The sequence below is a fragment of the Chiloscyllium plagiosum genome, chromosome 46 (assembly GCF_004010195.1).
Source record: "Chiloscyllium plagiosum isolate BGI_BamShark_2017 chromosome 46, ASM401019v2, whole genome shotgun sequence".
Classification (NCBI taxonomy): domain Eukaryota; kingdom Metazoa; phylum Chordata; class Chondrichthyes; order Orectolobiformes; family Hemiscylliidae; genus Chiloscyllium; species Chiloscyllium plagiosum.
This window is the reverse complement of record NC_057755.1, coordinates 3,076,789-3,093,686: the sequence shown is the minus strand read 5'-3', so window position 1 is coordinate 3,093,686 and position 16,898 is coordinate 3,076,789. Positions and strand designations below refer to the sequence as shown.

Here is a 16,898-nt window from a genome sequence, read left to right as displayed (position 1 = left end):
TTTCTGGCAAGATTCACTCTGAGGATTTTAAGGTATCCTCATTGTTCAGCAGAGTAAATGATTGGTGTGTTTACCTTTTGGAGGTGTTGAGACATTAGGTGCTGATTGTGAGAACCAAAAGCCCAAGCGTCAGGGAACTGGTGGAGTGTTTCATGCAGTTTCAGATAGCAAGGTAAAAAAAAATACATTTCCACGATTGTTCCCAATTGAATTGACCATAAAACAGTATTTAAATAAATGTAAATAGCTTTGATCACAGTTGATCGAGCTGTTAAACTGGGGGATGGGGTAGGGGGTGGTTTATATCTATTTTAAAGTTGTAAAAAATGCACATTTGTCAGAGGATAAAGTCATGATACAAATCTCAAATTGCAAGCAGAGCAGGGAGCTGGAGAAGCATAGCAAGTCTGACAGCATTCTCACTGTTTTCTCGCTACAGGTGCTGTCCGACTTGCTCAGTTTCTCCAGCAGTCTGTTTCTGTTTGAGATTTTCAGCATCAGCAGTGCGTTGTGTTTATTTTAGTTTCAAATTACAAGGATCAGCTCCAATTACCAAATTCTGATTGGTGGCTGAAAACCAGGGACAACTTAGGCTTGGTGACAGTGATTTTATGTCGATTGCAAATGGAAATGGAGAATCTGCATTTCAAGGTAAGTTTCATGTAATTTCCCAGCCTATATTCTGTATTTAACTTTAATCTTCCATTTCAAGGCCATTTTTTCATGTTAGGGTTATGTTGCATTGGCTGTTATAACCATTGCTTTATCTTATAGCAATGGCATTTGCTCAGAGTGCCCTCAGACAGTGTCTGGGCTAGTCTTTTTCACAGGGAGGTAGCAAGATCAAACCACTCCTACTCTGTATCCTACTTTTATTTTTAACAGGCATTTTGAGTGAGGTGAATCAGTGTGTTATCCTGGACTACTGTGATGGAGATGGTATCTCATCCTCTGTGGTTATTTACCATAACACGTATCATGTGTCTTTTGTGAAAGTTTTCAATTTTGAAATTGTTGAGAACAAGGTTCAGGAACTCTGACAGTTCTCAATCGGCAGGGTTTAACTCGTCCTACTCCTTGACACCTGAAATTTAGAAAACTCCCTTTAGAGTTTGGCTGAAACTCAATCATCAATTAATCGGTTTGGATTTTTCACATTGCTCCAGATCAAAATACCTATCAATAATGTTGCAACAAATCAGGACATTATAAGTATATATTTTTCAGATTTTTATAGTTTAACTCAGTGAAGACTTATCAAGCCTGTTCAATTTGGTTTGACCAGAAATGGTGTCGTTTTTCTAAATAAAGACTTATTAAGTCAAGGTTAATTTAATCAATGGGTGGAACTAAGGGACAAGTAAGATCAGACAAAGTAAGCGACAAAGAGAGATCAGCTGAAATGATCAGACGCAGAACTTAATAGCAGAAAGTATGCAGTGATAGAAAATGCTATAGGATTGAAGTGATTATACCTTCTTAACCCTATCTGAGTCTCTCTGCATTTGTTCTTTTTGCTTCCTATTGCGTCTTCTGTCTCAAATTCACCTCTTTGTGGCTACAGCCGTCGATTGTAGTGCCAGACATGAGCTAAAATGGTCAGTTCGACACTGGAACATCTGATTCAACCTGCTCATATTCACCACTATCACTCTGAACTTTTAGGAGGGATCGACCATTTCTCATGGAGAGTGTTTAATAGTTGCTTAGTCTGAATTGAATTCTAATCAGCTTACAACAGAGGTCATGTGACTATGCAAGGCACAAGTGTATAGTGTACTTACAAACACATTTCTCCAAACAACCCCTCTTTTCACAAATAAAATGAAAAAAAAGTGCTTGCAGTGTCATTCACAGTTACAACTAATCTAATGTATATGATCAATAAAGAAAATGATTACTCATGACCAAAAACTGTATGTTCATACCAGCCAGATCTACTTTCATCACAGAGTCATACAGTGAGGAAACAGACCTTTGGTCCAACAAACCCATGCTGACCAATCCCAAACTAATCTAGTTCCACTTGCCTGAGCTTGGCCCATATCCCTACAAATATTTCTTAATCATTTACTTATCCAAATGTCTTTTAAATGTTGTAACTGTGCCTGCATCCACCACATCCCCCGGAAGTTCATTCCACAAGGTAAACACTCTATGTAAAAAGATAGCCCCCATGTCTTTTTATAATATTTCTTCCCCAAACTTAAAAATATACCCCCTCATCTTGAAATGTCCCACCCCAGGGGTAAGGCACTTGCTGTTCACCTCATTTAAACCTCTATACATCATGCTGCGATCTCCTAGGCTCCAGTGAACAAAGTCCCAACCTAACCAACCTCTCCGCATAACTCAAGCCCTCCATTCCCGGCAGCATCCTAGTTAATCTCTTCTGAACCCTTGCCAGCTCAATAATATCCGTCTAATAACGGGGAGGCCAAAACTGGACACCAGAAGAGGACTCATCAATGTCCTGTATGATGTTAACATAATATCCCAAATTCTATATTCAAAAGTCCAAGCAACAAAGGCAAGCATGCTGAATGCTGCCTTAACCACCCAAGCTATATGTGGTGCAAACTTCAAAGGATTATTTACCCTGGATCTCTCTGATCAATTCAACCCTATTGAAGATCCTCCTTCCAACTGTTTCACTCATGCCCTTATTTGTTTTCCCAAAATGCAATACTTGTTGTTTTTCCAAATTAAGCTGTATCTGCCAATCAGCCAGCTCATTGAGTCCCTGCACATGCATTTCATTCATAATTTTTAAATCCATTCAGGTTTTTAAAGGCATTCATGAGAGTTAATATTGATTAGTGTGAAAACTATTTCTTGTCCTGTGCCCCAATATCCCACAGCACGACCTTAGTAATAAGCTTGGGTGCACATTCATATGATGAAGACAAATTAGCCAAGAACCTTTTTAGATAGCTCATAGATCTAAAGCTTTTATATCTATTGTTCACTGCATCTCAGGATCTAAACAAAGATCTTTTGCTGATGATTTTTGTGCTTGGTTTCAGGCATTGTTCATTGCACTTATTCTTGTTCAGCTTCAGGTTCGTCTAATACTGTCATTGTATCAACTATTATCTCTGGGTCAAACAGTTGTACTGGATCCAAGTCATGGTCTGCAATGGCTTCTTTTCTCATATCTCCACATCCATGGACTAGGAGATCATTCATGAAACCTTCTACTCGTGAAAGATCACTAACTATTTCAGACTCTGTGTGTGATATCCTTCGTGAGCTATGGAAATGCCAAATGACATTCACAACCATCTGCATCTCCCAAACAAAAGGTGATAAATGACAGAAGATGGTAAATGACAGACAAGGAAGTGATTGTCTTTGCCTCTTGTAGGTGTGATAGCTTTTGATCAGCATTTTCCTCATTGTTAGGTTTCTGTTCACAATTGGCAGGATCCTGATACAGTGTCAGAGAGTCTTCCAGCCGAGAGACAGGTCCTTTGGCCCAAACTGGTCCATGCTGACCAAAATGTCCATTTACGCTAACCCCATTTCCCTGCACTTGGCTCATATCCTTCTAAATCTTTCCGATCCATGTATTTATCCAAACACGTTTTAAGTGTTGTTACTGTGCCTGCCTCAATAGCGTCCACTGGCAGTTCATTCCATATGCGTACCACGCTCTGTGTATAAAGGTTGTCCCTCAGGCTCCCTTTTGTTCATTCCCCTCTAACCTTAAACTGTTGCTCTCTTATCCTTGATTCTTCAACCCTGTGAAAAAGACTGAGTGCAGTCACCCTATCCATGCCTCTCATGATCTTATATACCTCTAAAAAGAATCCTAGTTGGTCCAACCTCTCCCTATAACTCAGACAGTTGAGTCCTGGCAACACCCTTACAAATTTCTTCTGCACTCTTTCCAATTTAATAACATCCTTCTTGTAGCAAGGTGACCATAACTGAACACAATACTCCAAGTGTGGCCTCACTAACATCCTTTACAACTGCAACGTAACTTCCCAACTTCTACACTCAGTGCTCTGACTGATGAAGGCCAGTGTGCCAAAAGCCTTTTTCACTGGTCAGTCTAGCTGTGACTCCACTTTCAGAGAACCGTACACCTGAACTCCAAGGTCCCTCTGTTGCACTACACTCCTTCAGGCTCTACTATTCAACATGAAACTCCTACCTTGACTTGACTTTTCAAAATTCAAGACCTTGCACTTATCTAAATAAAACTGCATTTGCCATTTCTCGGCTGAGGTCCCCAGCCGATCAAGATCCTGCTGCAATTTCTGATAAATTTCCTCACTATCCACATTACCGCCTATTCTAGTGTCATCTGCAAACTTAATAATCATATCTTGTACATTCTCATCCAATTCATTGACATAGATAGCAAACAGCAATGGGCCCAGCATCGACCCCTGAGGCACTCCATGAGTCACAGGCCTCCAGTCCGACAAGCATCCTTCCAGTATTACTCTCTACTTCCGACCATCAAACCAATTGTGTATTCAATATGTCAACTCGCCCTAGTTTCCATCGAACCTTCCAGAGCAATCTAACCTTCCAGAAGAGCCTTCCATGTGGAATCTTATCAAATGTCTTACTGAAATCCATATAGACAACGTTTACCGCCCTGCTCTAATCAACCTTCCTGACCACTTCTTCAAAGAACTCTGTGGGGCATAATCTCCCATTCACAAAGCCATGCTGATTGCTCTTGATCTCTTTCCAAATACACGTCTCCCTTTTCTCTCTGAATCTTTTCAAGTAATTTATCCACCACAGATGTTAGATTTACTGGCCTGTAGTTCCCAGGTTTTTCTTTGCAGCCCTTCTTGAATAACACACCATCTGCTACCCTCCAGTCTTCTGGGTCCTCACCCATGGATAAAAATGATGCAAAAATATCAGCTAGGGTCCCCACAATTTCTTTAGAACCCCAAAAATGTTCTAGAGCAGAATCCTTAATTCTGTTTAACCCAGTGTTGTTTATATATTGGACTGTTACTCAGTAAACATTACTGACTGTATCATATTTGATTATGGAGCTGCTAAAGCTGATAAAGTCCGATGAGAGTTGCAGCTTGTGAAATGTAAGGATGCAGCACCAACCTTGTGGAAAGTCTAGGTGATAGTTTGAGAATTTTGGTCCTTAATAGTGAAGAAATGTAACTTTTGAGTGGGATAGCAGATTCATAGAAAGGTTTTAACTGTGTCTCTCACTTGCAGATTGGACATGATTTTACATGCCGTAACTGGGTGTGGTCTTGGCAGAGTCAAATGTAAAGTGAGCTAGGTGCACACTCTACCACCTTCTCATTCACTGCTACACACCCCATAATGCACTAGTATACACCCATTAAAATAAAGATCCCATCTACCATGTTTTAAACAAATGACTCAGGGGCAAATGAGATTGTTACCAAGTCAATTGTTCTCTAACATACACTGTCGATCATCATAATGCAGTTGCTGGCAAGCTGGATTCATCCAGCCTTTTTATGAATAATTTTTAAAGTGTGGGAGATAAGGGTTTATAATATTTGTGGGGCTGTCCTTCACATGCTAGGTTACCCTCTTGAAGATAATAATTCTCTTTCCTCCTACTCTCCACAACCCACTTTCCTCACTTACGCCCTGATAATTGAGTTGATCCATACATTTTTTTTCCATCACCCCATCAGCAAGAAAGGACAAAAGATGGGAATCTGTAAGGATGGCAAGTCGGCAGGGTAAAGAAAAGGGAGATAGGAATGCCTCAAACTCTCCCCTTGAAGTCAAAAAGGAAGTTTTGAAGATAAAAATCAAAAGTGGGACATCTTCGTTCAGTTGCAAAGGAAGACCATGGGCCATATTGAGGTTCGCAAGTGGGAATGCAACATGAGAATTCCAAGATAAAATGCCAAGATCAAATTATAACTCAGAAACTGGACGTAGGAGCTGCTATGAAAGCTTGGAGTTGAATAAAATAGATGAGAAATATAAAGGGTGTTTGTCAAAATGCAACATTAATCTTTTTTCTTCCAATATGACTTCCCTCTAATTTTCTTCCTGGCTGCGTGGGCTGCCTTGATTGATGCGCTAATACTATGCATAGAACATTGGAGCTCAGGTTAGAATGAACGCTGCATACCACTACAACCATAACTGCATTAACGTATCAAAAAGCTACTCAAAACTGGTATTCCTACCAGAGAGTGCAGTGAAACCCAAAGTGCAGAGAAACGCATGAGTGGAGAATATATCCCATTTCCAATGTGCTGAAAGCAAACTTAGAATGATTTGTTATGTGGAACAGTAGTGATAGAAGTTGTTAAGAAATTATCAGTGGATGGAATAGTCTTACTCCTGCTTAATGATTAGGCGAGAGTGAAAGTTATAGTTTTAGCCTTGATCAAGGAGCTCATAAGGGGCAGAACAGTTACAATAACAACTTGCACAAAAGGGGGAATATACAGAAAATGGCAAAACAAAGTCCATCACCAAAGGTCACAGTAACTTCACAGGGAAATGTTAGAGTGGCCAAAATTCTATTTAAAAATGAGGATGATTCTAAATAGATGTTCACGCAGTCTTTGTTATTTGAGGGTCAGGAAACAGATCCAAAATTAAGTAAGTTGGCACAAACTGAAGCAAAGGCTATTAAAAGCTGGGTTTTATGAGAAAGTGGAGACTCCATCACAGACCCGTGGATTGAGAAAGGATGATTGTCTATCAGATAATAGAACTACCCAGATCATGTATGTATATATTGCAAGTGACAAATGAAATACCTATGGTTGGACATCTAGGAATACAGAAAACTCAAGCCTCAAAAAACAGGCATTTTACAAGGCCAAGATTTTATAAAGATATATTGCAGCACTATGTATGTTACCAAAACAGACCCTTCAGTCCAACTCATGCATGCTGAGCAAAGTTTCCCAAACTAAATTGGTCCCACGTGCCTGCATTTGGCCCATATTTCTATAAAGCTTTCCGATTCATGGAGGTATCAAAATGTCTTTTCAAGGTTGTTACTGTATCTGCAATCTGCATCTAACACTTCCTCTGGCAGTTCATTCCTGACACAAAACTGTAAGAAAAAGTTGCCTCTCAGGTCCCTTTTACATCTTTTTCATCTCACCTTGAACCTATGGCCCTGTAGTTTTGAATTCCCCTGCCCTAGGGAAAAGACCTTTGCTATTCACTTTATCTGTGTTCCTCATATTTTTATAAACTGTGTAATGTCACACCTCAACATCCTCTGTTCCAGTGAAAAATGTCCCCCTAGCCTATTGAAGCTCTCCTTATAACTCAAACCCTTCAGTCTGTGTTGTAACATAATATAATCCATAATATAATCCATTTAAAAATGGTGTTTCATTTCTTTTAAGGGTGCTGGTGTGTAAGAAAACACAGGCAGAATGTTATAATGGTATGAACAATGTGGTCTATGGTGAGTTCAGTGGTAGAATTGTGTGGGAGGGGAAGCAAGGGGGCTGAGAGATAAATGGGAGGGGGTGGGGCTGGGGGTTAGATAGCTAGGAATGAGGTAGGTACTTGGAAGTGTGGGGTGATGGTGAAAGGTCAGAGCAGAGTGTGGAGTGGATAAGCGCAAAGAAAGATGGACAGGTAGGACAGTTCAAGAGACCCAGGACTGGCATGTCCTCGGCAGAGTTGGGGGTGTAGGGGAAGAGTGGGAGTTGAAGTGGTCGGCCACAGGGCAGTGGGGTTGTTCAGTGCAGGTGTCCTGGAGATGTTCTCTGAAACATTCCGCAAGCTGGTGTCCTGTAACTCCAACGTAGAGGAGACCACATCAAGAGCCACGGACTCAGTAGATGAGGTGTTTGGATGTACAGGAAAATCTCTCCCTGGTGTGGAAGGATCCTTTGGGGCCTTAAATGGAGGTGAAGAGGGTGGCGCGGGCACAGGTTTTGCATCTCTTGTGGTGGCAAGGGAAGGTGCTGGGAATGGAGGGTGGGTTGGTGGGGGGTGGGCGTGGACCAAATGAGGTATTTGCAGAGGGAATGGCCTTTGCAGATTGTTGAAAGAGCTAGAGAGGGAACTATATCTCTGCTGGTGGGGTCTGATTGTAGATGGCAGAAAAGATGGAGGATGATGATGGAGGAGATTGGTTGGGCGGAAGGTAAGGACCAGGGGGGTTCTATCCTTGTTGTGGTTGGAGGTGTGGGGTTCAAGGGTGGAGGTGTGGGAAGTGGAGAAGGTGCACTGGAGGGCATCGTTGACCGCATGGGAGGGGAGGTTGCGGTCCTTGAAATGGGAGGCCACCTGAGATGTTCTGGAGTGGAATTCATCCTTGTGGGAGCAGATATGGCTGAGGTGGACGAAATGGGAGTAAGGGATAGCGTTTTTACAGTAGGTGGGATGGGAGTAAATGTCCCTGTTGAGTCAGTCACCAGAAATGGAGGTGGAAAGGACCAAGAAAGAGAGGGAGGTGTCCGAGATGGTCCAGGTGAACTTGAGGTCAGGGTGGAAGGTGTTTGTGAATTGCTCAACCGCCTCATGGGAGCACGAAGTGGTGCTAATATAGTTATCGATATAATGGAGAAAAAGGTGAGGAATGGTGCTGGTGTAACTGCAGAAATTGGACTATTGCACATACCTGACATCGAGACAGGCACAGCTGGGGCCCAAGTGGCTGCCCATGGTGACCCCTTTGTTCTGAAGGAAGTAGGAGGATTCGATGGAGAAATTATTGATGGTGAGGACCAGTTCAGCCAGTTGAATGAGTGTGTCGCTGGAAGAGTACTGGTTGGGTCAGCGGGAGAGGATGAAGTGAAGGGCTTGGAGGCCTTCGTCATGGCTGACAGGGGTGTACAGAGACTGCATGTCCATGGTGATGAGGCATTGGAGACCGAGAAGCAAAGTCACGGAAGAGGTGGAGGACGTGGGTGGTGTCCCAAATGTATGTGGGGAGATCCTGGAGCATGGCGGGGGGAATGGTGTCAAGATATGCAGAGACAGGTTCGGTGGGGTGGGAGCACGATGGGTCAATGGAGGAAGTCAGGGTTTTGAGTTTTGAGTAAGATGCAGAAATGGGAGATATGAGTTTCCCGGACTATGAGGTTGCAGGCTGTGGATGGGAGATCCCCTGAGGTGATGTGGTTGTGGATAGTCTGGGAGATGATAGCTTTGTGATGGGCGATGAGGTCGTGATTGAGGGGGCAGTAGGAGGGGTTGGTACCTAGTTTCAGCGGTGTAAAGGTCAGTGTAACAAACTACAACTGCGCCCCCCTTGTCCTCCAATTTAATGGTGAGGTTGGGGTTGGAGCAGAGGGTTGCGCGTTGTGAGGGTGCGAGGTTGGATTGGGTGAGAGGGGCAGACCTGTTGAGGTGATCAATGTCGCGGTGACAGCTGGAGATAGAGAGATCGAAGGCGGGTAACAGATTGGCACAGGGCATCCAAGTGGATAGGGTATGTTGGAGGCAGGCAAGGGGTCCCCAGAGGGTAGGGTCGGAGTTCTGATGGAAAAAGTCAGTGCAGAGGCGGCAGATGAAAATTTCGATGACATGATACGTGTGGAATTCGTTGATCTGGGAGTGAAGTGGGATGAAGGTCAGGCTTAAGTGAGGGGAAGGTGTGAGGTTTGGTAAAGACACATTAGAGCTGGGGGGCTAGGACCAGGAAGAACATCACCACATTCCCTGCTTGGGGACCGTGCAGCCTTCAATATAGAGTTCAATCATTTTTGAACCTGAACACCTTCCTCTATGTCTGTTACCCACTCACAAACCTCAGACATTGTCATGACACAAGCTGCTTTCAGCACAGCTAACTCACTTTCACCTCCATGTTGGCCCCATTATCTGCTTCTCTTTCTCCCTGGCTCACCATTATAAATCTCTTTGTATACCTCACTGCTGTTCTCTGTCTCTGAGCTGCATCTCCAACTACTGCAAACTCCTCTCCCCATCCCCTGTCTTCAGCATATATGACTACCTTCTTCCTACAATGAGTTCTTAGGAAGGCTGACTGGACATGCATTGTGAAGTCTGCTTTCTCGCTCACTCTTGCTCCCTTTTTTTTCTCTCTCTCTCACTCTCTCTAACACACACACACACACGCACACACAAGCCGTGGAGCCAGTGCTCATCGCTGCTGTGCCTCTTTCTCTCTCAGTCCTATTGCTCTGCCACTTACTTGTTTGGGCTGCCCTTGCTGACCTGCCACCTTTTACACTCCCTAGCAGCACGTTCTTACCTTGCAGCCCTGCTGCTACTGGACATGCTCTACTCACAGTCCCTCTTCTTCTGCTCCTCTCTTATCCAACAGGTGGTTTCTGCTTATTGGCACATTATTTCAGTTGCTCTTTGCCTCCCCTCAATCCAGAATCTCCATCATTTTTACATTCATTGCTGCTATATTCTGCCATTTGAGTTTGATGTTGCAGCTTCAGGAAGCATTTGGGTAAATTTTAACTTGGTAATTGATTTAGTTTGCAGAGGTTTGCAGCCTCCATTTTAAAACAATATAATAAAATGTGTCTGCAATGGTAAGTAGGTTTGGGTGTGGGGGGGGGGGGGGGCGCAGTGAAGAAAGCACATGGAATGCCTTGCCTTCATTAGACCGGGTGTGGAGTATAGGAGCAGGGAAGTCATGTTACAACCTTATTAAACATTGGTTAGGGTTAAGATAGTATGGTGACGAGAACTGCAGTATTCTATGAAAAGGACATGATTGCACTGGAGTGGGGGCAGAGGAGATTTACCACGATGTTCCATAAAATATAGGAGTAGAATGAGGCTTTCAGCCAATAGGTCTGGTCTGCCATTCAATCATGGCTCAGTCCCATCCTCCTGCCTTGTCCCCATAACCCTTGGTCACTTTACGAATCAAGAACTACTTATCTCTGTCTTAAATGCACTCAATGTCTTGGCCTCGACAGTCTTCTGCAGCAACGGGTTCCACACATTCATTACGCTCTGGTTAAAGAAATTCCTCCTCGTCTCTGTTCCAAAGGGTTATCTCCAGCAACTCAGTAGAATGCTTTAGCCGGAACTCATCTGCTTTGTCTATTTCTTTCCTTTTTTTTCTCTTTGTATTTCTTTTCTTCTTCTTGGCGACGTCCTGCACTTGGGGCCTCAGCACTAACTTGGCGAGGCAGCTTCCCAGCCCAGTATGGGTTTCTTCCACAGCCTGTGGCGGTCTCTTGGCCCAGGGTGGGAGACTTTTGGCTTAACCCACGGTGGTCTCTCAGTCCAGTGTCTCACTGGCTCATGGTGGTCTCAATGAAATACCCCTCATCGTTCTAAATTGCATCAAGTACAGACCTAACTGCTTCTCATATGATATACCCTTCATTGAATTCAATGTCATTTCAGATTGTAAACGAGAGTGATATAGTAGTTGGTACATTTGCATTTATATTCACATTGACAAGGAAATGGATCAAAGAAACAGCTAATAATTATATGGAATAGTTATCGTAAATTTCTGTCAAATAGGCTAATCAAATTCAGCGTTAACTGTGCCCTTTGCTGTTTGATTACAGAGAACTTTGGTCCTCACTATTTCTGTTATTTTATAGTCCAGTCATAAACAGGTTTTGTACTGTGATATAAAATCTGATTAATGACAAGGAGCTAATTTTTTCACCCAGAATAGTTTCATTTTTGTTCCGCTGTTGGCTCGTTTAAAACACAGATGGGTGGCTGACGGAGTATTTGTGTCAGTCTTAGCATTCAGGGGTTCAATGTCACTGGATACTAGTTCTTTAATGCATCACAAGATTATAGCACAAATGAGAGTCTGTGGAACTTAGGTTAAACCTTTATCCAAATATTTCCAAGTTGCAAAAAGCCCAAAGGTCATGTTTATGATGAGGGTGTATGCGGAACACAGTTATTTCACTGGAAGCCTTGTTCCAGAATCAGGAGACATAGCATGAGGTAAGGACCTAAATTATGTTGAACAATATTACAGACTTCCTTTTTTTGTGTACAGGGACAAACTCGTCTCTGTTAATTTGTATAGTTTGTCAGTACTATTATTAAGTTGTGGCATTCATAAAGTACCAGGCAACAAATGGTGTTTTGTCCAGAAATTAACTTCTGACAGGAACACTTGAAAAAATCCAACTACTAAGGCTAAAATGCTAAAATTATACTTTTGTAAATGATGTGTAAATATATGCACAAGTTATGACATTTTGAGGTGACAGCTAGTAGTATTATCACTGGACTGTTAACCCAGAGACCCATGTAAGGTTCTGGGGGCCTGGGTTCAGAACCTGCATGACAGATGGCCAAATTTGAATTGAACAATAATTTGAAATTAAGAGTCTATTGAAACTATTGCTGATTGTTGGAAAAACTCATCTGGTTCATTCGTGCCCTACTGGGAAGGAAATCTGCTGTCTTTACCTAGTCTGGCCTACATTTGACTCCAGGTCCATAGCAATGCAGTTGACTCGTAACAACTGTTTGGGCAATCAGAGATGGGCATTAAATGCTGGCCTAATTAGCAATGCCGAAATCTCATGAATGAATTTAAAAAATATAATCACAGAATTAAGAGCCTTGACTGTTTGTTTGGCATAATGTCTAATCATTATCACAATCCAAATTTTCCCATGAAGGTGGTAGATGAAGGAAATATTTGTTAAAGTGGATTGGGAGTTCTCATAGGGAAAGCATGCGTGCACACAAAGTGACCACACTCTGTTCAGTAATAGCATCAGGAAGCTCAAGGTATTCTGTACCACAGTATGTTGAATGCCATGCTTTGGCAATGAACCCCACTTCCCATCAATGAATTCTCTGTTTGAATTTCTGATAATGGAATATCAGCTAATATTCAGTACTGTTTACTGGAGCTACCTTGAATACACATTGTCACATTTGCTATTCTGTAAGCATGACATTATGTTTTATTTTCACACTTTGCATTTATTTATTTCTTCACCTCACGTCTATTTCTTTCTCAAAACATTTCAAAACTGTGCCGTCTCTTTCTCGATTCATTTATGCAAGGAAAATGGTCCCAATTTCTCCAGCCTTTCCACTGCACTATCTCATCTGTCAAACCATTTCTGTAAACCTCTCTGACACTGCCTAACCCATCCCTATCCTTTGTGGAGCCCAGAACTGCACACAGTACTTCCCCTGATGTTTGACTAGTTTCTTATCTAAATACAATCTCCCTGCTGTTGTACTCAGTTCCTCTATTAATGAAGCCTAGATTCTTAATAACATCTCTCTCTACCTTTCTTGCCACATTTATAGACCAAGGCTCATATTGGCCATGGTCTTTCTGCTCTTGTAAATACTTTTAGAATCATACCCTTTATTTTATATGGCCTCTCCATCACCTTTGCATCAAACTGTATCATTCACATTAATTTCATCTGCTGTATATTTGCCCACTTCACCAATGTCTCATGGACCTAAATAGTTTTACACCGTCTTCCTCAAATTTCACAATTCTCCGAAGGTTTGAGTCATCTGCAGCCTTTGAAATTATCCCCTGTGTTGTAAAATCTTAATCATTGAGCGACAATAGGAAAAGCAAGGACCAGAGTAGTGACCCCTTTTAAATTCCATTACAAACCTCCCTCCAGCTGAAAAATACTCATTAACTATTGATATCCATTTTCCAACTCTCAAACATGCTCTCTTTTATCCCAATGCCAATCATTTTTTTCTAAGTCTTTCGTAGCAATGTATTTCCTGCTTTTTGAAAGACATGCCCACCACATTAACAGCCTTGACTAATCAGCCAACTCCAATACACCAGGAGAGACTAGGACCCAAGGGCACAGCCTCAGAGTGAAGGGACAGCCCTTTAGAACAAGGATGAGGAGGAATTTCTTCAGACAGAGAATGGTGAATCTATGGAACGTATTGCTGCAGAAAGCTGTGCAGGCTAAGGCATTGAGAATATTTAACACAGGGATAGATAGGCGCTTGATTGGTGAGGGGTGAAATGTTACAGGGCGAATGGGTTTGAGAAACATGCACTTTTGTGAAAATAGCAGAGAATAATTGATTAAATGTAGTGCCTGGTGAGGTGGAAGGAACCAAAAGAAACTATACCATTGTCTTGGAAGGAAGGACACAATTGTTCAAAATAGAAAAATTAGATACATGCAAAATGTGGATGAGTCAAATTTGTTGTAAGAGGGGGAAATTATATCTCACCATTTACAGAATCTTTTTATAAGATCATGAGATAAAGGAGCAGAATTAGGCCATTCGCTCCATTGAGTCTGCTCTGCCACTTGCTAAGATCATGACTGATCTGATAATCCTTAAGTCCACCTGCCTGTCTTTTCCCAATACATTTTGATTCCCTTATTGAGGAATCACCATGGAAAAACTGGCACTATGTAAAGCTGTTAAATACGTGGCTTAACTTTTGATGTTGGAGAATTGCATTTCCATACATGCAAATGGGTCAGGCTTCACGTGAGCTGAGCTGGAACCAGTCTCCTGGCAAATTGAATAACTCGGGCTGTAGGCCGACTTAAACAAACTAGAAGGAGTAAGGAGAAAGTGAGGACTGCAGATGCTGGAGATCAGAGCTGAAAATGTGTTGCTGGAAAAAGCGCAGCAGGTCAGGTAGCATCCAAGGAGCAGGAGAATCGACGTTTCGGGCATGAGCCCTTCTTCAGGAATTCTTCCTTCTTTAGAAGGAGTAAGGGTTTGGGAGATGGGAATCGCTGATTTTCAAAGTCAATGGTGGCGTTGAAGGACGGCTACTTAGATAATGATATCAAGAGCGGAACAGGAAGGAAAAGCAAATAGGGCCTAAAGGGAAAAATGGTAGAAAAAGGCAAAAATCATGGCTGTTTACTTAAATGCTTGTAGTATTCAGAGAAAAGTATAAATGAATTAACAGATCAAAAAATGTTCATGAATTTTGTTTTATTTGTTCACAGGATAAGGGTGTCACTGGCTAGGCCAGCATTTAATGCCTACCCCTAATTGTCCAGAGGACAGTTAAGAATCAACCATATTGCAGAAGGTCTGGAGTCACCCGAAGGCCAAACCAGGTAAGGATAGCAGTTTCCTTCCTTAAAGGATATTAGTGGACCTGATGGGTTTTACCTGACAATGGATTTGTGGTCATTGCTAGACTGTTAATTCTCAATTTTTAAAAATTGGATTCAATTCCACCATCTGCTAGGGTGGGTTTTGAATCTGGTTCCCCTGAACGTTACCTGTGTTTCTGGATTAGCAGTCCAGCAATAATACAGCTAGGCCATCACAGTTGTGGAGGTATGGCCCCAACGAGATCAAAGCTGGCAACTAAAAGATATGTGAAAGGGCATGCAAGAAATGAAGGGTGGTGAGGCAGCTTTCATGGTATGTGATTTAATAAGTAAGATAGAAGAGATGGTTTTGGATTAAAAGATGTTGAACCTATATCCTTGGAGCTAAGAAATAATGAGTGTAATATGACACTGGTGGGAGCAATCTGTTAGATTCAATTACTTACAGTGTGGAAACAGGCCCTCCAGCCCAACAAGTCCACACCCCTACATTTAGCCCTTCACCTTAGGCTACGGGCAAGTTAGCATGGCCAATTCACCTAATCTGCACATTTTTGGACTGTAGGAGAAAACCGGAGCAAACCCGCACAGACTCGGGGAGAATGTACAAACTCCACACAGTGGGTCGCCTGAGGTGGGAATTGAACTCGGCTCTCTGGTGCTGTGAGGTAGCAGTGCTAACCACTGTGCCACCGTGCCACTAGAATCTTCTAGCAGTAATGTTCTTTAGAACAGAGCATAACATTAAATAACGAGGACATGTAAAAAGGCAATGCATTAATCAGAAATGACTTTAATCTTCACGTAAAATGGGAATGTCAAATTCGTAGGGTATTCTGTGTAATTTCAGTGAACAATATGTTGTGGATCAACGCCAAGATATGTAGGAGCTAGTAATATGTAATAAGGCTGTTTTAATAAATGATTCTAGAATGAAAGATTCTCTGGGGAACAGTGAGTGTAATTTGGCAGAAGTTAGATTTCTGTTTGAGAGTAAGAAACTTGGATCTGAAACAAATACAGAGTCACAGTGATACACAGCCCAAAAACTGACCTTTCGGTTCAACTCGTCTGCAATGACCAAATATCCCAGGTAAATCTCGTCCCATTTGCCAGCACTTGGGCTATGTATCTTTAAACTGCTCCTATTCATGTACCCATCCATATGCTTTCTAAATGTTATAATTGTGCCAGCCTCCACCACTTCCTCTGGCAGCTCATTCCATACATACACAACTCTGTGCATGAAAGGTTATGCCTTAGCTCCCTTCGAAAACTTGCCCCCTCACCCTAAACCTGCGCCCTCTAAGTTTGGACTCCGCCACCCCAGGAGGAAGACCTTGTCTATTTACCCTATCCATGTCCCTCATGATTTTACAAACTTCTGTAAAGTTACCTCTCAGCTCTAGAGAAAACAGCCCCAGCCTGTTCAGCCTCTCCCTGTAGCTCAAACCCTCCAACCCTGGCAACATCCTTGTAAATCTTTTCTGAACCCTTTCAAGTTTCACAACATCCTATGTCAGTGAGGTCACACTTGTATGCAGCATTCCAACAGAGACCTAACCAAACTCCTGTACAGCTGCAACATGAACTCCTATACTCAATGTGTTGACCAATAAAGGCAAGCATACCAAACTACTTCTTCAATATTCTATCTACCTGTGAGTCTGCTTTCATGTGCTGAACTTAAATTATGATTTGGAGATGCCGGTGTTGGACTGGGGTGTACAAAGTTAAAAATCACACAACACCAGGTTATAGTCCAACAGGTTTAATTGGAAGCACACTAGCTTTCGGAGCGATGCTCCTTCATCAGGTGATAGTGGAGGGCTCAATCTTAACACAGAATTTATAGCAAAAATTTACAGTGTGACGTAACTGAAATTATACATTGAAAAATTAATTGTCTGTTAAGCCTTT

The 16,898-nt window shown here is 42.2% G+C and overlaps 1 protein-coding gene across 1 annotated transcript in view; it reads left to right on the top strand.

Moving 5' to 3' along the window:
* Positions 1–587: 587 nt before the first annotated feature.
* The window catches only part of LOC122544130 (NACHT, LRR and PYD domains-containing protein 3-like), a 42,683-nt gene continuing 26,372 nt past the window's right edge, over positions 588–16,898 (top strand). Inside the window, exons 1-2 of the mRNA XM_043683168.1 lie at positions 588–651; positions 14,865–14,978. The gene's annotated coding sequence lies outside the window, so the exon portion shown is untranslated. The remainder of the gene's footprint in view (positions 652–14,864; positions 14,979–16,898) is intronic.